Genomic DNA, 20,104 nt, shown 5'->3' with positions numbered 1-20,104 from the left:
GTGAAAAGGCGCGTCGCATGATGAGGCGAAGCCGGAGAACGTTGGTAAACGAAAGACGGATTCGGAAGATGGGTCTTAGGAACAAACAGACAAATTGCCTATGGCCTCTGCAGCGTCTTTAAGATTTAAGGTCCCAATTATACAAGTATACGAAAAGGCACCTGCTGGCGAAATAAGCGAAACAGTTAAATTAGCCGAAGACTGATTTTCGGGATCACCCTAGCGGCAGATTGCGGATTTGGTCTTGGAGCTTTAGAAATTGTCGAATCCGAGGACGCCCGGCTTTAATGCAACAGTATTAGACATATATGTTACTTGTAGGCTTTCTCTATCGATCTTTATTTTAAAATTATTTTACTAGAGGCTCTTTAATTGTTGAAGAGAGCTGAAAGCGTTCGATTTGCGCAGGTTAATGGATGGGCGAATGAAGAGGATCCAATATGTGGACGCTCTCTAAAAATAGCGTACGCATGGCAGAGTTTGCCCAACTAAAGCATTCTATACAGTATCTGTGTTCAATATTAGTTAGTCTGAACCGTGTTGTATGCTAATAAGGCCACTAAAATTTGTGGCCTAGTTTGAAGTAAACGTACACACTTATAAGGCTGAACTTCGTTGTCAGATTAGCGGCTGGCGACACTCTATTTGACATACGCATGAAATCCGGTAGCTCATGCAACCCCTCAGCACATTTATGTAGTATAACGCAGCCCACTGACTTCAATAATATTTACTTTAGGTATTTTTTTGAAAAACATAACTCTGAAATAGGCGAAACTATTAACCGGTTATTTTGTATGCGATTAATTGCTAAACAAGGTACCTAGGTATCCTAAACAAACCCATTTTTTTAAACGCGCTCAGGTAGTAACGCCAATTGCACCAACTTTCCAACCTATGCGCATCATAGGGTTAATTCTGGCCCATATTTCATCACTATCGCATATGTTTTACTCGTCGTAATGATTGCTTCTTCCAGCGCTCTTCATTTTTGAGTTTGGAAATTTTGCGTTTGAATTTATTGTCATAAATATTCAATTTAATTGAATTGCGTCAGTTTGAAGGAACCGAGATCAACGAAAAATTACTACGTCAAACGTAAAAAAAACTAATATATAACAACCCTGCGACACAAAGATATTGCGCACGATTATTCGAAACAAGTCTGAGCGGACTACTTTGTGGCTTTTTATGCAACGCATATAGGGTGATAGGATGCTTCGAATGTATATCTCTGTATTTATTACTTGGGCATAGTTTCTACGCTCAGCTGATCGATCTAGCAGAGACCATACTCTGCGAGGCAAATTAGGTAAGTAGGTGAAGTAGTTCTTGCTGGAGCCAATAGGCGGCGGATCGACTGATCCTACCTAGCTGAAACTTTATTGAAAATAGGCATAGTTAAGCGTGGGCTTTATTCTTTTCATTAAGCTCGAAGTTATAATTCGGTGCGTCCAGTGATGGTACTCGAAGAGATACAAAACCGACAATGTCTAGCTCGCTATTTTTGTGCTGGAAAAAAGTCGACGACGAATTACGTGCACTAAGCGTTATAGCGGGTCAATGTTAGATGACTCGCTGCAGAACCAGAGACTTCAACTTCACTGATAAACCATGCTCCTGACAGCCACGAAAAGACCGGTAGATTCTTCTTCGGCAAGCTATGACGTAATCATTTTTTACACCGCTACGAGTGGCTCAGATGACTGCTGTCAATCGTTTGCACGCACTAGAAAACATCAAAAAAGAAGCAAAGTAGACCCCTATGAACCCAGTAAAAAAGAAACAGAAAACCATACCACAATACGTTTTCCGTTATCTGCATGATACAAACGAAAATTATTTTTGTACAATATCGTTACCGGCAATGATAGACTGATCTTCTTATTCTTATAGACATAGCATTCGAACGGTTAGACCCCTTACCTAGTTAGTTTTACGCCACGAGATATTCATGGTCGAACACTGCACTCGTATATATGGTCATTTGAGAAAGGAGTGCTCTATTGTGGGTTATTTTAATACCTGGAAAAAACTACAGGTGACCGCTACGCAAATAAACTCATACGTCTGAGCCACCAAATTGGCAAACAAGGCGTTAATTGGCAAAGGGCGACCCAAACTGATATTGCTATATGATGGTACGCCGTATACAGCTTTGGTGACCCTGCGAATGCTAACAGATCTCCAATGACAAACTCTCCTCCCTTGGCCATCGTTCCATCTGGCCGAAGATTGTAAATGGGTGGCTTTCAAGGACGACATTTTTTTGACCTTGTGAGATAGATGAGCTATCGGAAAGATGGGCGAAACTGCTTTGACTAAGATACGTTACAATAAATTAAAACGGCTAAATATGGCGGGAATCTTTTTTCGGTCTAACACCATGAACCATGACTACCGTAACCCAATTTGCGAGCGTTCTGCTACACAGATTAAGATTATAGACCTCAAAAAGGTAGTCTTTCATATTAAATGACTAGACCGGTGAAAAATGCAGCAGGATGGTATGAAATTAGTCTGGTTGAGTATATATATATATTTCAATAGTTACTGAAACTGCTTTTAGATATATTCAAGCAATCTTTAACGATAAAAATAATACTAGTCCCCGGTTGAAGAAGACCAAGAGTCATCCTGTCATACCCCACAACTACGTAACCTGTGTACATGAATAAAACTATAATAATTATTATTGAATTATCTTCTTGGGTCACACCCCCTACTTGTATGGATAACATTCGATGTATGGGACAACATAAATACAGTATTAACAATCGAAGCCGAAAAGTTCTGCAACATTATTACCATACGAAGGTAAATAATACAGCCTGAACAGGTCGGATCACATAGGGGTTAATGTCTGCCATTTTAGCAAGGTGTCTATGTGAAGCGGAAAGTCATTTTTCGTTCACAATCCGTAGCAAAAACACCAACGACATTCGTGACTTTGTGACCCATCATTAAATTGTTGCTAGACTAAGTTTAACAAACGCTTTTGCTTTCCCGGCTAGTTTTATATTACTCTACCACCTTTGATTTTTCTATGGTCCAACGCTTTTTTATAGGTAGTACTCTACAGGATTATCTGTATGTAGCATACGTCATTTTTGGAAAAATGTTCCAGTTATGATAGCCTTAAGAAGTTTAGTCGAACTTTGGACAGTTCAACCAGCTAGAAGAATAGCGTTCGGTCTGCAATCCATTACACTTGCAAAACATACATAGAGAATACGAACGTGCAGCAGTATCGAACATATTTAGCAAACAATTGTCAAATCTCGCATGAGTACGGTTAACTTGTTCCTTTAAAGATATCAGCACAATTCGACTTGCACCTTGTCCACAACCTCGACCCAACGTTCCGTTAAAACTCAAAAAAATCCACGTTGAAAGCAATCTTTTGTACAGATTCTCGTTCCCAAGAATCGTGCACTGAAAGATAATAAATAAATGACACACCAACCCTATCTGCGATCGCCGAAACCGAGGCCAGATCAGCCAGATGTTTCGAGTACGATAAGTTAAGACGTGGACCTACCGCCGGTTTTGAAGCTCCTGGATGTAGACCCGCTAACAGTTTTGAGAATGCTAAAGAAGGCATGTTACATGTCAGCGAAACAACTCAACTGCATTAAACTTGTTGATATTGACGGTACTGATGGTATGAGAGTGTTAAGCGAGGCCTGGATGAGTGCAATTCTCGGCGAAGGAGTTGCACACGGCTTGTCACTTGCAGTAAAAGAATATAAAGAAACACGCCGGAAACTTCGAACAGCGATCTAGAAGATCAAGGATGATCCTTAGGGACTGTTCTGTGAACAAGTGGAAACAAACCCGTGGAGAAAAGTATATAATCGTCCGGAATAAGCTGCAGCAGCCTTTCCATTTGGACATGGAAGTAGAAGAAGCAGCGCAGAAAGCCATAACCGCGCTATTTCCTAACAAACTTGCCCCCGTTCAGTTGTTTCTTGCTTACATGAGCTTTTACTTTTCCTCGATTACTGTCGATGAAGTGGGAAGTGTCGCTGCGCAAATGAACCCATTGAAAGCATTGGGCTCTAGCGTAGTACCACGTAGCTGATACAAATGCACACCCATATATCTTCTAGCGTGGAGTAGCCAAAATGCTTTGGACAGGCGAATTCCCGGCAGTCTAAAAGGTTGCACGTCTCGCGGTTATTCTATGGCCGGAAAAAATACGGTGAATCTGTTCGCTCACAGGACAGTAAGCTGCCAGTGTTGTTAAAGGCCGTAAAACGCATAACTAACCACGTATAGTAAAGGACCTGCAGAAGAAGACTAACCTTTTAGTCGACCGACATGGACTCAATGCGGGTCACCTGGATACGTACTGCTTTCAAGAACATCCTGGAGTTTGCAAAAAGGCTGAAATCTACGCCATTTTAATTTAAAACAGTTTGACGTTCGGCAATGCCGTTAAGCATTGTTTCGAAGATATTTAATATTACCATATGGTGTGAAGCGACTGATGGTATACACTATCCATGAGGAAACGTTTTCAGCAGAAAGCATATATCAAAATTTGTATACACAACTCAAGAATTGCACTGGTTCACTACAATGACTAAGACCCGTTTTGAACGACATGCGTCCTTCGTTCTTTTGAGACACATAAGGCCTTCTTAAATCTGTCATTTACAAGATTTTACAAACTCGTGCTGTCGAGGCAATATTTGGTATTCGTTAGCTATCAGTTAGGTACATAGCTACCTTGATACTCCGCTATATTCCGGTATGGAATCAGTATTAAATGCTGTAAGCACTAAGCCCAGAACTGCCTGGAAAGGATTCACGCTCTGGAAAATGCCATTGATCGAGTTGTGCATAGTCCAAGGATGATAATGACTTTTAGACCGACACAGTTCAGGCTTTCGAGACAAATAACCCAAAGAACGCCATTAGGGTAGTCAACTTCACAAAGTAACTACCTCCATGAAAGACCTTTCAAACGTCCCACGATGTTCACTTACACCATAGAAGGTCACGGTACCATCGCGTCTGATTGTCTACTTCATAGGACAAAAAGGGGATTTTTTATTATGATGATTCCATTATGAGGGCTGTGAATTTGACAGACCCTTCAAGCAATCACTGTTCTCAATTTTTTCGTTTCAATCTCCTATAGTCGGCAGGATGTGATATACTTTTAAAACGAAACACCCTAAGCCCAGACAAAATCTCAAACGACAATTAAATATATGCAGAAATACTTAGCAATAAGGAATCGAACCCACTCGAATGCTCAGCATATGCGGGAACCACTAGATTCTACGCTTATTTTATTAGGTAGGTTGAACATCAATAACCATTCGTTTAATAGTATTTTTTTAATACTTCATTGCTAATAAAAACAACGAACGGTTGCGTACCGTATTTTGTTCCACATTCCGTTGTATCGCGGTCGAAATACACTGATTTCCAAAGTGTAGGCCATTCATGGATATCGCAAGCTTCAGAAATTCTCTGGGAACCAATTTTATCGACAACGCCATCAAACAGATGTTTTTGAAATAAAGAAAAAGACAGCTGTTTTTACAAGCAAGCAAGCAAGCAAGCAAACAAACAATGTTCAAGGATGTCGGGCATATGTCGTGTTCAATGCCCCATTTTTTTGCCTGCACCGATGGGCTTCATGATATTGTTAAAGCATAGCTCCTCATTGTTTTTATCAACATAGCGTGAGCATCAAGCGTAAAACCTTCGCTGAATTTTTAGTCCTCTAAGAATGGGCTATAGATTTACGCGGAGCGTTATTTTGCTACCTATAAAACGTATTTGGAAAGTCATTGCAGTGGCACGGTTTCTCCTGTTGGTAAAAATGCCGTTTCAAGGCGGAAACCTCGATCGTGTAGGTTCGTACCTAGTAGTACCCAGAGTACTTGCAATTGACACCCACTAATAATGTATACCGGTGATGATGACTACAGCCCGCCATATCGAATTCCTCAAAAGATTTATGGACCCTTAGCACGGCAATGGAAAACACACAGTCTGCCTTACTGACGATAATGCCAGTGTTCATTGCCATATCACAATTATTTCCTAAAATGGCGAAAGAACATTCAATATCGGCTTCAACAGATTAATTTGCCGGATTTAGATCCGTGTAATTGTGGGCTTCTATGCCCTGTGAAGGGTGAGACCGTAAAGAATGAGGGAGAGTGCCTTCCTTGACGCACACGCAAAAATCAACATTATCGCCTAACTAGTGCAAAAGCTACTTCATCATCAGCCCAATAGTATACGCGCGTCAAGCTATACCGGTAGATATAGACTTGTTGAAACATCGCCCATATCTCTACCTACGGAACGAAAAGGTCCAGCAGAGTATATTTTTTGCTGTATTTAATTGTCCAATTCGATCGAAGCGCTCAACTTGTTGTCTTGGGACAGTTTTCTCTAGGAAGTTAATGTGGAACATGTGGGGTTGAAGTTCAGCGTTGGCAAATCGTATTTATGGCATATTTTCACCATGCCGCTTCATACGTCTGCCGGAAAAATCCCAGAGTAGTTCAGCAAGACCCGTTTAAGGTAATGTGTCAAAGATCGAGAATATATAGTTAATAATGAATTGCATTGACAGGTTGACACTGAATTGATTTTGCTCCGGGCAACTATGTAAACGCAACATGTCTTTGCATGTTATTAAGCAATTTACTTCGGCTGATCGCCATTAACACGGTATGCGGCTTCCTTCGTAACTGTAGGCGCCCTCTTGATAGTACTTTTTAGGGTATGCATATATATACATATATAAATGTATGGCTTTGATCGCTATGTAAAATAGCTCCTACTCTATGCACAATCTTCCGTATTTGGTAACATCTTGGGTGCAGTAGTAGGCATCTTAATATTGTGGCCACCTTTAGATGAAATTAAAAATCCATTATGTTCATTTTCCTCTGCCCGGCTGGACACAGACCTGTTAGTCGCATCGGGTAAAGCAGTTCCCGAATTAACGTCGCAGGCTTCGGTACTTGTAAAACGAGTATCTTGATGGGATTTAACGCGTACGACATGAGTTGTGGAATGACCAGCTGCTCGTGTAATATAGATCGGAGCTATTCCATATACAGAACCGAACGGAAGATCGCAGTGAGGTACGACGTATATGGATAACGGATGGTGTCCTAATTGGTAAATTGGCTTGAACGGGCATTACTGCCATGCCAATTTCACTTATTAATGTCTATCATTTGGTGTTATTGCGGATTTAAAATCACATAACGCCACGCTTACATAGCTCGCAAGGGCGACATGAACACTTTTAGGTACTAGTAAGTGGTGGCTATGAAAGTGGTTTGATTGCTTTCATTGCTCCTTAACTAATATATGTTACCAAATACCTGTCTGTATAAATAGAGATGTTTTTATACTTATTATCATGCTTAGCATTGTCATCATCACTATTATAATTATCATTGTTATGCTTAATAACACTTAATATACCAATCAGAATAAAAATACGGTGATGCAAATCAGTAAGTGCGTGCAAAATAGATCGATTTAATGTAAAGTACAGTGACGCACCGTGGGACGGCACACTGAGCGAGAGAGCTGACCCGGAACGACAAAAGTCTAGAAAACTAGGCTGAACTATCATGGAGTAGTATACATACCTTACTTGATATTCGTGCCAACAACAACAAATTCTGAAAAAGCGCCGCATCTATACTCTCTTTTCCCACCGCATGAAAATGTATGAATTTTTTTTGTCGAAATGTAAAACGAAGCGGTTTAATCGAACGATTGATTTCCTACGAAATTTTCCCAACTCATTTGGTTTGTCAGCACTGGCGGGTCTAGATAAGGGGGTCGGGTAAGATCGGGCGGGCGATTCGAAAAAAGCTTATGTCGCTTACAATTGGATTACTGCAATTACTGGTGATTTGTTTTTAAAATCATCTGCGTGAGACATAGCGAAAAGTGACAAAGAAGACCATGATCCGTGTTAACACAAAAATCTTATATAATAGATTTTTAGAATTTATAATTTATAAAGATGTTCGAGTAATATCTTTGTCATAACACTTTCCTTACTATATAATCTTACGCTCTATAGACATTGCCGCATCAGATCCTGGCGATGCATTTCGGTGCAATATCAGCTTTGGCTTATGATCTAACAGTCTATTACGTGCACCTTCGATTTTCTCACGTTTTGTTATGAAATACACTGCACGATGTCGTAGCCTGTTACAATGTACGTAGCGCGTGTATTCACGTAGTGCAACATCTCACAGTGTCAGTTAGGCTAGGTATCATTTGTCGTCAATTTGCCGCAGGCGAAATGAATGCATGAGGTATTGATGTGACGCTCACACGTAATGGATTAGCTTCGCCAGTCAAGAAATTGATTTGAACACAGCTGTTTAGAGAAAAACTTTCAGTTCCACGTTTCCGTTAAAACAGCGTAGTGCAGAGGTGAGAGTTCGAAACGCAGAAAAAGTATACTAGTCAACTCTGTGGTATTTTACTTTTCTCTGTGCTGAAGCTTATCGATTACCATTATTATTGTATAACATCAACTGATGCAGTTTACAAGACATAAAGCAAATCAAAGCGGGCCTTTAACACAGCGTGTTATGGTTAAAACTCGAAGTTTGAGCCTTAAGGCTCTCAGAAAAGCGAGCACAGCCCGAAACGTCGGAGCCTGAAGGCATACGGCTTTGTCTTTTATCGTTGTCACAGTTATGACTCCCATTTCCGAAGCTGTAGGAGACCTCAGCGAATTGAGGCCGAAGGGTCAAAGAAATTTGCTGTGACGCTGGCACCAAAGATACTGCGACCTGACCTTTGGTGAAGAGAATCAAGCTGTCCTCATCTTTGGTAGTAGTAGTAAAGGAAAAATCTGTTCTGCAGCAGAGGACAACTAACGAAGGAGGCGAAAGCTTCGTATAAATGAACATTAAAAGAGACACTGAAAATTAAAGCAAAGCAGATTCCACGAGCAACACTTATCCGCAAAAAATTTAACATAGGTCACATATGAAATGCTACAATTCTAGAATCAGGGTGTTTTTTAAGAACTTTTATCGCCGAAAAGGTGCATCGATTTAATGCCATCATTGCCGTAATATACTGCACATTTTTTTTTAATTATTATATTTTTATAACTTTTGCGTGCGTTGCTATTTCCTGCATCTGGAAACAATTCCTAAGTTGACTTTTCGGGGTCCCATATTAATATGGTTGTACTTGTTTGACATACATCCTGTTGTAGATTACATTTTGATTCAGAAGGATAGCAAAGAAGTACGACGACATCAAGAGGTGCCATCGCAGGAATTTCGTAAAAACGCTCAAATACCTATCCGCAGCATATGATGGTAACGGTATATGTCTTATTAGAATTTCAAATGATGGAAACCTTGCAATGGTCTCCTTGGGCTGCATTCACGATCCAGTTTACCATTGAGCCACTGTAGCCGGTCAAAAATGTTACCGAATCCCGTGCGGTTCTTTAGCAGTCCAGAATATTCTACCATTAGCTGGGATATTTGCTAATAAAAAAAAACGTTTACATTCCATTGTGAACGTTACGTCTGGCCCTACGGATTTTAGATGCGCCTGAACTGTATGCATTGCACAGAAGTGTATTCTAAATTATTTTTACAATTGCCAACAAAGCTGAATAAATTAAATTTGATTTGACTTGCCTCCTCTTCTCTTCTCTCTAACGTTTCCACGGATCCTCAAACGCCGACCATAGCGTATAGCTGAACGCTAATATGGGTCTTAACGATCGTGCAGATGGCTGCGCGGTATTTTTTGTTACTGCGAAGAGACTAGCGCTTGGCCTCCGCAGCCTCGGCGATTAACCGGTCAGCAGAAGCAGTTGACGATGACAACGATTAGTTAGACAAGTAGTTTTCCGACCAAGCAATAAACCCTTAGCAATCGAGGCGCATAAAAAGCAACGTTATTATCATTAGATAATAACGTTGCTTTTTATGCGCCTCGAGCTCACTTATCTTGCGCTAAGGGTTTATTGCTTGGTCGGAAAACTACTACCCAAAAGGCCAATGTACCTGCCACCATTAAGGTGTCGTTAGCACATAGCACGACGAAGCAGCGAGGTAGCGCACGACGTTTAAGCAGGCTTTCACCCGATGATTTGTGAGTGTTGTGAAGCCGGCGGCTGTCTCTCGCCGATTCGGGTATTAACAATTGGCGCGCCAAATGTTCAACGTTCTCCAAACGGCTATCTTTATGAACCTGCTAGGACTGAAGTAATACGTGCTTGCACGTTTCGTATGAATGTCTCATGCAGCGGGTTTTTGCATGTACGAAGTAATATGGGGCCACTTAACTCAGTCGAAATTTGCGTAGCGCAGTGATATGTGTGTGTGTGTGTTTGAGGGAGGTTCTTGGTGAGAAAGAGTAAGAGTCTATGGCAGATTATTGATGACCGTCTTCGTAAGCTTTAAAATAGGGCCTGTGGGTAGTCGACCGAATAGACGGTTCACACTTTGTAATTCGGTGTGAAACTTGTTTCAGGGTTAAGGGCTACATTATGAAACGTTCTTTATTTAAGATTTTATAGGTAAAGTTAAATGAAAGAGTCCTAGAATATTTTCGCGTTGTTTTACTGAAGCGTATTTAGCCCAAATAAAACTGCGTGTTATGTGTATTCCTCCATTAAAAATTCTAGAATGTGTCGCAATGTGTTGAGGTTGATCGCGGCTTCACGGAGTCCTAGGCTTAGGAAATCAGTTTTCTGGGAGGTTTGAACTACGACTGAAGCTGCACTACAATCGATCATATTTGATAAATATAGAAAAAGATCGTACTTTTCATTTCTTGCCCAGCTAATTCCACTTATGTCTGCTTACTGTGAATATCAGTACATTATATAGGAATTATATCCATAATCATTATTACTAATGACTTCCGCGTCATGTGACCCACCAATCTTCAAATTGGTCCAGTAGATCTTCGCTTGGTCTCACATTCGTGGCGTGTCCCGTCGAAATAATGGTGACGGGTATTAGAGACCGGCACACAGATGATGACTCTCAGTTGATTGTGTCTCGATATCAGTTCAATCGTAAGCTTTGTTGCTCGATGTCGGATGCAAACAAGGTGTCTGTTTCGGTGTTTGTCGAACAGTGGCCAAATAATGGGTGATTGCGAACTTTATGTCTGCTGTTATTGCTTAGATTAAGCATTGTTTCCGATGACCAGTCGGCCTCAGTTTGAGACCAAGCTTGCTTGCGGCAGATTTCGAATTTTGACTATCCTTCACAAAGTTTTTGCAATGGCTTACATAGATATGAGTGTCCTTGCGAGATTCGTTCTTTTCAACATTCTGAAAAGTATATTAGTTCATCGTAGAGTTACTCAAATTCACGCTTTCGTTTCCTGCGGGATTTGATGTTACGGCCGATAATCGCATTTCATAGCTCGAGACAACTGCGTCGCTCAAGCGCTTATTATTTTCTGATACGTAATTGTGGAGTTCGATTTGAGGCGGACATTGTGATGCTTCAACTTATCGTTAACTACGAAGACGTTATACTATAAATATATATTCAGAATGATGATTGTTCGTCTCCGGGCTTCAAGCTTGTCTCACGATGAATCGACCAGGAACACCGCACGAGCTGCTGCGGCGCGTACTGAGCTCGCCAACCGCGTTTTTTATGGCCGTTTTGTAGATGGCAACATCTGAATGACACACCTCAAAGCCAATTTCATTAACTGAAGCTTACGGCTACACCGTGAGCAGCATAAGTGCGCCAAATGGTCTCACTTCTTGATTTTTGTCAATGACAGTGATGTATAACTGTTAGTCTGTTACGCTGCGTCTTTTGAAGATGCCGAAAAAAAACATCTCAAAAACTAGAGGAGGTACTTAATTCCGATAAGTTTTTCTCAATGGGCGAAAGACATCAGCAATCAACGAGGATATCAAGTACATAAGTCCCGTCTGGGCACGCTTACTAGCTCAATATAAACTTGCATTCAATATGGACATGTACGAGGTGTATTGTATAATATTATATTGAATAAGCTCGAAAGAAAAAGAAAATTAATATGTAACATAAAACGCGTGTGTGTTAAAAGAAGTTGAAAGGTTCTTCATTTTGTGGTTATTATTTAAAAGGTAACGGTTTAAAAAATAACTCTCATAGGTGCGCTCAATATCGCTAACATATGTTTAAAAGCCACAGTTGGAGCTCGAGTCCGTCATGAGGCAATCACGACTGCTTGAATTCGTTGCAAATGTAATGGAATCGCCTTAGCTTTTCTTGATATAAAAGTTTATAAGCGTATGTTCGTCGTCGTTCAATGGTGGTTCAAAATGGAAGTGAAACCTCGTGACGTCGGTTCGTGCTTTGATTTTATTTGCATAGAACTAATTTAAGACCACACAGTTTGTCGAAGTTTTCAAAAGTGCAAGTTGCAAAGTTCTCACCTCAGATGTAACGCTGTGTCATTGTTGTTGACTAGTTCTCCTATTGAATATGAAACATACGACAGAAAATAACAAACGAACTGCAAAACCTTTTTACCGGCAGTGTAATTAATTACCTGCTTCTGTGAGCAAAATTAACATAGCTAAATACAGAAAAGGCTTTTTAAATTAGTGTCATATTTAATGAACCATGCATAGATCCCCCAGGCAACAAACTAGCTTTAGCAGAAATATAGCGCGTCGCAAACCACCATATGGTTTCAAAGATTCTTGTGGAGACTGCGTAGTCAGTTCGGGAGGAAGCGAGCGAACTTTCCGGGGATGCTCCACGAAATCACATGATATTTCGATCATGCTCGACTCTTTCACTAGAAAATAAAAAACACACATGTCTCCATGTAGTTAATAGTAAAGTATGGTTAAAAAATCATCTCGAGGTGGGATTTCGATGTACTTCCCTGAGAGGCTATGCCTCCATATAGATATTGTTCTCAATTTGCAAACCTTAATGAGTGCTATCTGTGTATAAATCTGTAGAAACAAGTTTGGGTGTAATAATGTACGGTTAATTATTTTTGTAATTATACCGTTATTCACTAGATAGTTGTTCGTTTTTGGAAAAGTCTTATTTAGCAACACTCGAAAAGCTGCTATGCAATTAAGGGAGTTCGCCTAATTTTTCCGCAATATTATTGTCGTACTCGTGATATCATAATTACCGCAGTACTAAAGTCAGGCTAAAAAAACTGACAGCGTAGAGCTATTATGTACCCACTTTCAGATGGATTACCAATGCTCGACGCAAAATTGATTGAAACTGTACCGTTAGAAAAAGAAATAGAATAATAGAAAAAATAAGAAGCATAGGTTTGACCCGAGTATACATCCTTTTGGAAGCTTATGACAAATAAACAAACGGATAGATACAAGAAATTAGATTAGTAGTTTTATTGATACATGTAGTCGAATCATAGTCCCAGAGCGAAACCACCGATGGTCCCTGTTTTCTGAATAAACGAGCTTATAATGAAACCTTACAGCAAAAACCTACTCTTAAACGCGGCTTAAATCGAGTCTTATGGCAACAGGATTACTTTTAAATAATTCAGGATTCACCTCTATAGCAAATGGCCTGTATTTATACAGAAGTAGGCCGGAGTTTTTTGGGAATGAACGTGTCATGTGAAGTTGTCAAATAAACAGATAGCTGCCCTTGGCTTTACCATCATTGCTGGAATTACTTTGGCCACGTGGCAGCGCGAGCTGGCCACTAAGGGGAGTTGTTTGTTTTAAAACGTACGGCAAAGTCATCTTCTGATTCGAGACTTAGATGTCCGCCCACATATCGAAAACGTAGCGGGCCGTTTGAGCCTTAATGTAGCTGCGCGCAAAAACATCTAGCTGAAACTCGACTTATTTGACGATCACTGACTATCAGGTTTAAACCGGTCCTACAAAATTAACAAAAATGACTAACCTATAGTAGCAAGCAGAAGTCAACCTGTGAACTAGGTCGGGGCTAATTCGCCTAATAATAAAGTACGTGCCAATGCCGCAAAGGTTTTCATGACTGACGCTTGAAAATAGCGTTACTCATCCGTACCATTTCGGGGGTGTGAGATCGGCATCTCTATGATTTTCATTTCCACGCACTCATTTAGCCTCTGTGCGCGGAGTTGAGTAGATTTTAGAGACGGTGGCGATGACTGAAAGAGCCAAAGATAAAAACGTGTTTCAGTAGACTAGGTCTTTACGATCATAGAAAAATACGTATCTTTTGCGAAATAAAACTGATTATCACTTGATCACAGGTGCTTGACTAGATAATTGTCGATATGAAGGTCATAGAGGCATGCATGGGGGTCCTTTGGGGCTTTTTTCGTTACATTCGCGAATCAAAGAAACAGTATATACGAAAATACTCGTAGGACAAATCTCTACTGAAAAGAAAAACTGGAGAAGTTGCTCATTCGAAAACTATTGAGGGGTGAACGTGTTCAGAACAATGCTATTTGTTCGAATTCTCGATAATGGCGAAAGGGGGTCCGCCAGGGGGTCAACCTTATTTGTGGTGGTGGTGGTGGGGAGCCACACCAGAAAAACCGCAGTCAATTGATTCAGTCAAAGCTACCACATCTGGTCTGATTTAAGGTGAAGTAAAATAGGAATTTAGAATTCAGAGTAGTGGTCTCGGAAATGAATCGAATCATCAGGGTTCAGCCCCACACAAGGATCATGTGATATACGATTCGCCCTCCGTAAACGTTTTACTAAAATTTTCTGACGAACACGCGCAATAGCTAAATGAGGATGTCTCTTTTTTCATACAAATAAATTAACTGCCATTTCAATCGTTGTTACAGCTGACTGGGCTCGTCAACTACACCGAGCACATACATCTTTGTTGGCCATTGGCAGATAGACAACTGCACATCGTTTTGAGCGTTCCGGTGAGCAACCCGCAGCTCATCGTTTGAATTAGAACAGCTCATACAGTACCTTGCTACTGAATACAGGGTATCAACCTAATAACTTTTGTATCTAGCTAGGTATGAATTCCTTACGTGCACATAGAGTTCAGAAGTTTTTTTTTCATTTTCATTCGCATATATTTTCATAATTCAGAATAATTCGCTCATCCCTCGTATGATCATCGATCTGTTGGGTACTGCTTGGAAAACTTACTGGCGTACGTGAGCAATTTGAATTTCGCTCGTGAGACGCGTCATCTTTTACATCGCGAGTTAACGGAAGGAAACTGTTTGATATTGCAACAGCTATCGGCCCCTACTACCGCCAAACGAACCTATGCGTTCATAAAACTCGGATCTTAAGTCATGAAGCTTACTGAGCGCTGACATTACTAACAACGCCTGAGAAACGGATGGAGATCGTATTGTTACGAGCTCGAACGTGTGCATTTTACGGCGACTCACAACCTGAAGCTATGAAGCATTTCAGGACGAAAGCCAGCCGAGGCTCGAAATCCTAAACATGTGATGAGTATGCGACCATTAGGAACTAGAGTTGTAATTGCGAATCGTGATAAAGGTTATGCTTCCTACGGCGACGTCATCCGAGAGAAATCTCCACCAACCACATTATGAGAAGTAGCATTATAATCCTAAACAGTGTCGCTCTCTATAATTACACGTTTGCTAATAGCACTAATCACATTTTTATCTGAAGTTTTTTTTTTACTACATAAGTACAAATTACAAGTCTGGTTACGTATCTAACTGATAAAATCAGCTGACAGTTTATCTCGCCAAATTACTTGCAGTTGATAGATAGTCGCAAAGAGCCCTACTCTTCTAGTGAATCCGTCTCCGCGAATTGAATTGCCGTAAAAAAGCTCGTTAGAGCATCTTTATCTCTGCTCATTAACTACGATATGTAATTACATCCTACGGTACATAATTTGGGCCTATCTAAACAAAAACAGACATGAAAATAATTTTTGCGTATGTTACAGGTGCCATTATTGACGGTGCTCGCGAAGGCACAATTGAGCGAGTCGGATGTTATGCCAATGCTTAAATTCTCGTTTAGACTCTATATAATAGTAACTTAACGCGTTTAAATCATAGTTGTTAAGGCATAACACGTGTACACAGCAGAACACACGTTCTCCTTTCGAGCAGCCGATCCTGCATTAGCCGACTCGTATGAGCCCATGCAGAATCTTGTCATTATTAAGGCGTATGATCGTCCTTTAGACACTTATTTACGAGTATGGTATTGTACAGAATAGGTGAACGAATGCGTTTTCGTTTCTTGAAGAAATATGGTAATATGTCATCTTCGCTAGACATCACTCAAAGACAAATTTCATCAAAAAAATTGCTTCTACACATGATAAGCCTGTCGTCTAAACTGTTACCAAGCTTGCGATTCATCTTTACACCGACGGAAAAACTTCTTGCCACGGAGAAATCATAGACGAACCGCTGCTTTAGTCTTGAGAGAACTGACCAACAAACCACAACGGCCAAACACCCTGCTTTTATTATACCTACAGAGCACTGCTCTAACTCAAGACGTGTACCTAAGGTCTTCGTGACATCTTCCACTCAAAAAACTTCACCACTAACGCCCTTATCAATACAGAAGGATGTTCAGAATATCACTGAGCGATAGTAGCAATTTTTTCTTTCCTTTCACAGGTTTTTCCATTATCCTGTGGCTACGTTAAAACCTGCTTGTGCTTCGACTGCGCCCGCTCATGCATTTGTGACACGACGCACTGTCCACTCGAAGATGCCGGAAGTGTTTATTACCTTAGTGGACGCCTAAAGGTTGGATAACAGCCGATGTTTTCTCAAGTTCCGAAAACAGTTCACTGTTGTTCCCGATACGTTTGTTATTTTCTTGTGAAAAGAACTGACTTTCGTCTGCTATCAGGAGTAGCGAATGAACGTATGCCCGTTGCGACCGGCAGCCCGCCGACATTTGTCTGAATTTAGGTTTCGTGTGTGTGTATATGATAGATTAGCATTTGTGCTTGGCTAAGACTAGACAATATTGGCATTAGGTTTAAAACACTTCCAAAGCTATGCCTAAGTTGGACAGTACCGGCATATTCTTCGATATAAATCTAAACGCTTCGAGTAATACCTGAAGCACCAACATAAATTAAAGAATATATAGAAACGGTAAATGCCTTGTTTGTAGATTAAATTCAGGTGAAATGACAGGTTGACAGCGTAGAACTGTGGATTCAAAGAGAGCTGCCCAGCCAGAATAAGGAAAAATTATGTTTTCAAGCAAGGATGACGCGAGGCTTCTGTGGGACGAAGCCTATTGGCTTCGTACCACAGAAGGCGTTGGTTGAATACGAAATACTTAATTAGGTGTAGTCATATTAGAGCTCTGTTAGGACGACAGCCAAAGATTACTGACTCTTGATTACGGTTGTCGTGGATGACGTGGGTAGTAAATGGTGCTGGAGCGTAGATTCCCAATAAATTGTGAGCTTAACTTCCAAAATATTGCAGTTATTGTTTATAAACATGAAGGTTAGATCTTGCAACGCATGGCTTTACTTTGTTTGGATTCGCATCGTTGGAGGGCACGGATGCGCTCTGTGAGGCATCGTTAAGATGGGCTATAGTAGGATCCCGTTTTAGATTTGTTGCATTCGGATTCCTTGGCACGCTTTCCCCATATTATGGGGCATCTTGATTAATATTCCCACGATTCTTGAAAAACGGCCGGCCACTAAATACTTTTAAGCTAATGTACAGGATCAGAAACTGACATGCAGCAAAATCACAGTGACCCATACACTCGACTTTCACTAATATTAATTGGAAAGGACGAAGTCTTCAAAAGTAATTACAATTTCCGATACTACGGATTTCGTATATGGCACTCGTTTCTTTTCAAGATCGTAGAAACCGTTGGTTTGCAATTCATATTTTGACTGATCATATAACGGCCATTCTTTTTCACCCATGTTAGTTCATCCACAACAAGAAACCTCTATAGGTAAGCCATCCATTACGTCTGCCGAGTAAAGGTCCATCCCGTTTATTATTATGCCTCGCCACAATAATCTATAGATATAAAGTCACTTAACTTGCAAAAGCTATTACTTTTCCATTCGTAGTATTCGTAAATTGCGCCGCTATTGTCGCCGTTAAAAAAATGCATTCGTAGGAAACTAGTGCCGTTTGTACTTTGTCACCTATATGAAGTGAATATTCCAAGCTTCGCGTCTGACTGTTAATTCAGTCAGTGTCCTAGCGTCGCTTGCTAAGATTTTTGTTATTGAACGATGATTTAGCTAATGTCATTTATGCCATGATCTAGCTTAGAAACATGAGGTCTAAAAGGATTCCCTCGAAACACTTGTCTCCTAGAAACAGTTCTTCCGCATTATAGCTCGGCGCAGTTTGTCATCAACAGCTTTTATACCAAACGCTACATTAAATATACTGAGCATTCGAGTGTTGGCGTCGATACTGTGTTCCATTGAATTGTATAAGAGCCATTCATCTGTATGACACAAGCATATTACACTATTCCAGTGCTTGCCTCTAAGCCCCTGTTGCCGCCATTGTCGTGCAGGGATTCACTTTTTAGCTCATCAGCAGAGCGGATAGAAAATGTCAGTACAACTATTTCGTTGTTCTCTGACTTTGGTATAGTTCCGACATTGTTTGAAATGCGCCATAATCAGTTTTCTAGGTTAGGTCTTTTACACTTATACATACAAGACTTTATTGTCCCATCACGTTCGGAATCTCACATATTATATGTCTCATTTAAATCTGGTGTATTTTGTTCATACCAAGGCCAAAGCCATACATACGGTAAGGCCTAAATTAGTTGAGCGAGTACTGTATATTTAGTCGCAGGTCTACTAGTGCGAGCAAAACGACGAATACTAGCTCGATCAAATTATATAAAAGGTGACCGCGTGTCCGAATTCGAAATTGAGGAATTAGCCAGAAATCGCCGTAAAGGAACTATGACACGGTATCGTCTGAGGTCTCGCAAGTGGCCTAGTGCTCAAGCGCTGAGGAAGCGGCGCTCTCGACGTGTTTGGAGACGGCGTGGTGATCGCCCTTTAACCCCGATTCGAGCTGGCGCGCTCGTTTCGAACGGGTGTTTAAGCGGCTATCAGAAGTGCACTAAGCTCTTTGATAATTTAGCGGGTCTTCTGGACGCAACAACAGATATGCTGTACACTTGGGCTGAGCCGATCTCGAACCTCTTCAAATGAAGAATTCCAGAAAGCTCAAGAAGCTGAAGCAAGTTCCATTGTGGCGGAATATGGTGAAGGGGCTAAATAAAAGTTGAAGACTATACCGGCTATTGATTTCGTAGGTGATGGCACGTACTGAATGATATTTAGCATTATGGGTGCTACCAATTTTAGAACGTTACGGGAAGATAGTGTTGCCGTACGGGAATTAGTGTTGCCGTAACAGATCACACTCAGTGGTATCGGGAATTAGTGCTGCCGTAACGGATCACACGCCGTAGTTGGCGTACTTTTTTCCAGGTATCAGTACGCGAAATTACAGGACTGCGCTGATACGGTAGGTAAAAGTAGTCTAGTAAAAATAGCCTACCAGAAGTAGCACGAAGTAAGAGTAGCCTACCAGTACCAATCGATCGCCGTAAAAGTAGCGTACCAGTACCAAGTAAGTACTATTACTAGGCTACTTTTACTAAGTAGCCTAGTAAAAAGTAGCCTACCAGTACCAATCGACCGCCTGGGCAAGTCAGCTCCTAGCCTTCTAAGTGAGTCTGGGCAAGACAGCTCTTAGTCTGGGCGGGCAAGTCAGCTCCTAGCCTTCTAAGTGAGTCTGGGCAAGTCAGCTCTTAGTCTGGGCGGGCAAGTCAGCTCCTAGCCTTCTAAGTAGTGAGTCTGGGCAAGTCAGCTCCTAGCCTTCTAAGTGAGTCTGGGCAGTAGCCTTCTAAGAGACGCCAGCAGTCCTATCGCCTAATCACTTTCATTAGGTGTATGTTTGGGCTTGATCTAGAAATATATTTCATTGTTAAGAGAATATGGAAAAGTCAAAACGCAAGAAGAGGCACAATATTGCAGCATAATGGAAGATTATAAGAATGACGCAATGGGCTTGATCTAGAAATATATTTCATTGTTAAGAGAATATGGAAAAGTCAAAACGCAAGAAGAGGCAC

The 20,104-nt window shown here is 40.9% G+C and overlaps 3 long non-coding RNA genes across 4 annotated transcripts in view; 1 reads left to right on the top strand and 2 right to left on the bottom strand.

The window, feature by feature from the left end:
* Nucleotides 1-20,104, bottom strand: part of LOC147757892 (uncharacterized) — a 75,460-nt gene that overhangs the window by 40,652 nt on the left and 14,704 nt on the right. The gene's annotated exons all lie outside the window — the stretch shown is intronic.
* Nucleotides 985-16,840, bottom strand: LOC111244497 (uncharacterized). The gene is made up of 4 exons (XR_002670901.2): nucleotides 16,726-16,840; nucleotides 14,049-14,151; nucleotides 9,684-12,813; nucleotides 985-1,729 (listed from the first exon to the last, which is right to left on the bottom strand). It is a non-coding gene; the product is annotated as an uncharacterized LOC111244497 (long non-coding RNA).
* Nucleotides 8,163-19,258, top strand: LOC147757893 (uncharacterized). Of its 2 annotated transcripts, XR_015319980.1 has the most exons (3): nucleotides 8,163-8,448; nucleotides 14,809-14,962; nucleotides 16,612-19,258. It is a non-coding gene; the product is annotated as an uncharacterized LOC147757893 (long non-coding RNA). The 2 variants fall into 2 exon arrangements; XR_015319981.1 differs by lacking the exon at nucleotides 14,809-14,962.

This window comes from Varroa destructor, unplaced genomic scaffold (genome assembly GCF_002443255.2).
Source record: "Varroa destructor unplaced genomic scaffold, Vdes_3.0 BEIS01000002.1, whole genome shotgun sequence".
Taxonomy (NCBI): Eukaryota; Metazoa; Arthropoda; class Arachnida; order Mesostigmata; family Varroidae; genus Varroa; species Varroa destructor.
This window is presented reverse-complemented; position numbering and strand designations above follow the sequence as displayed.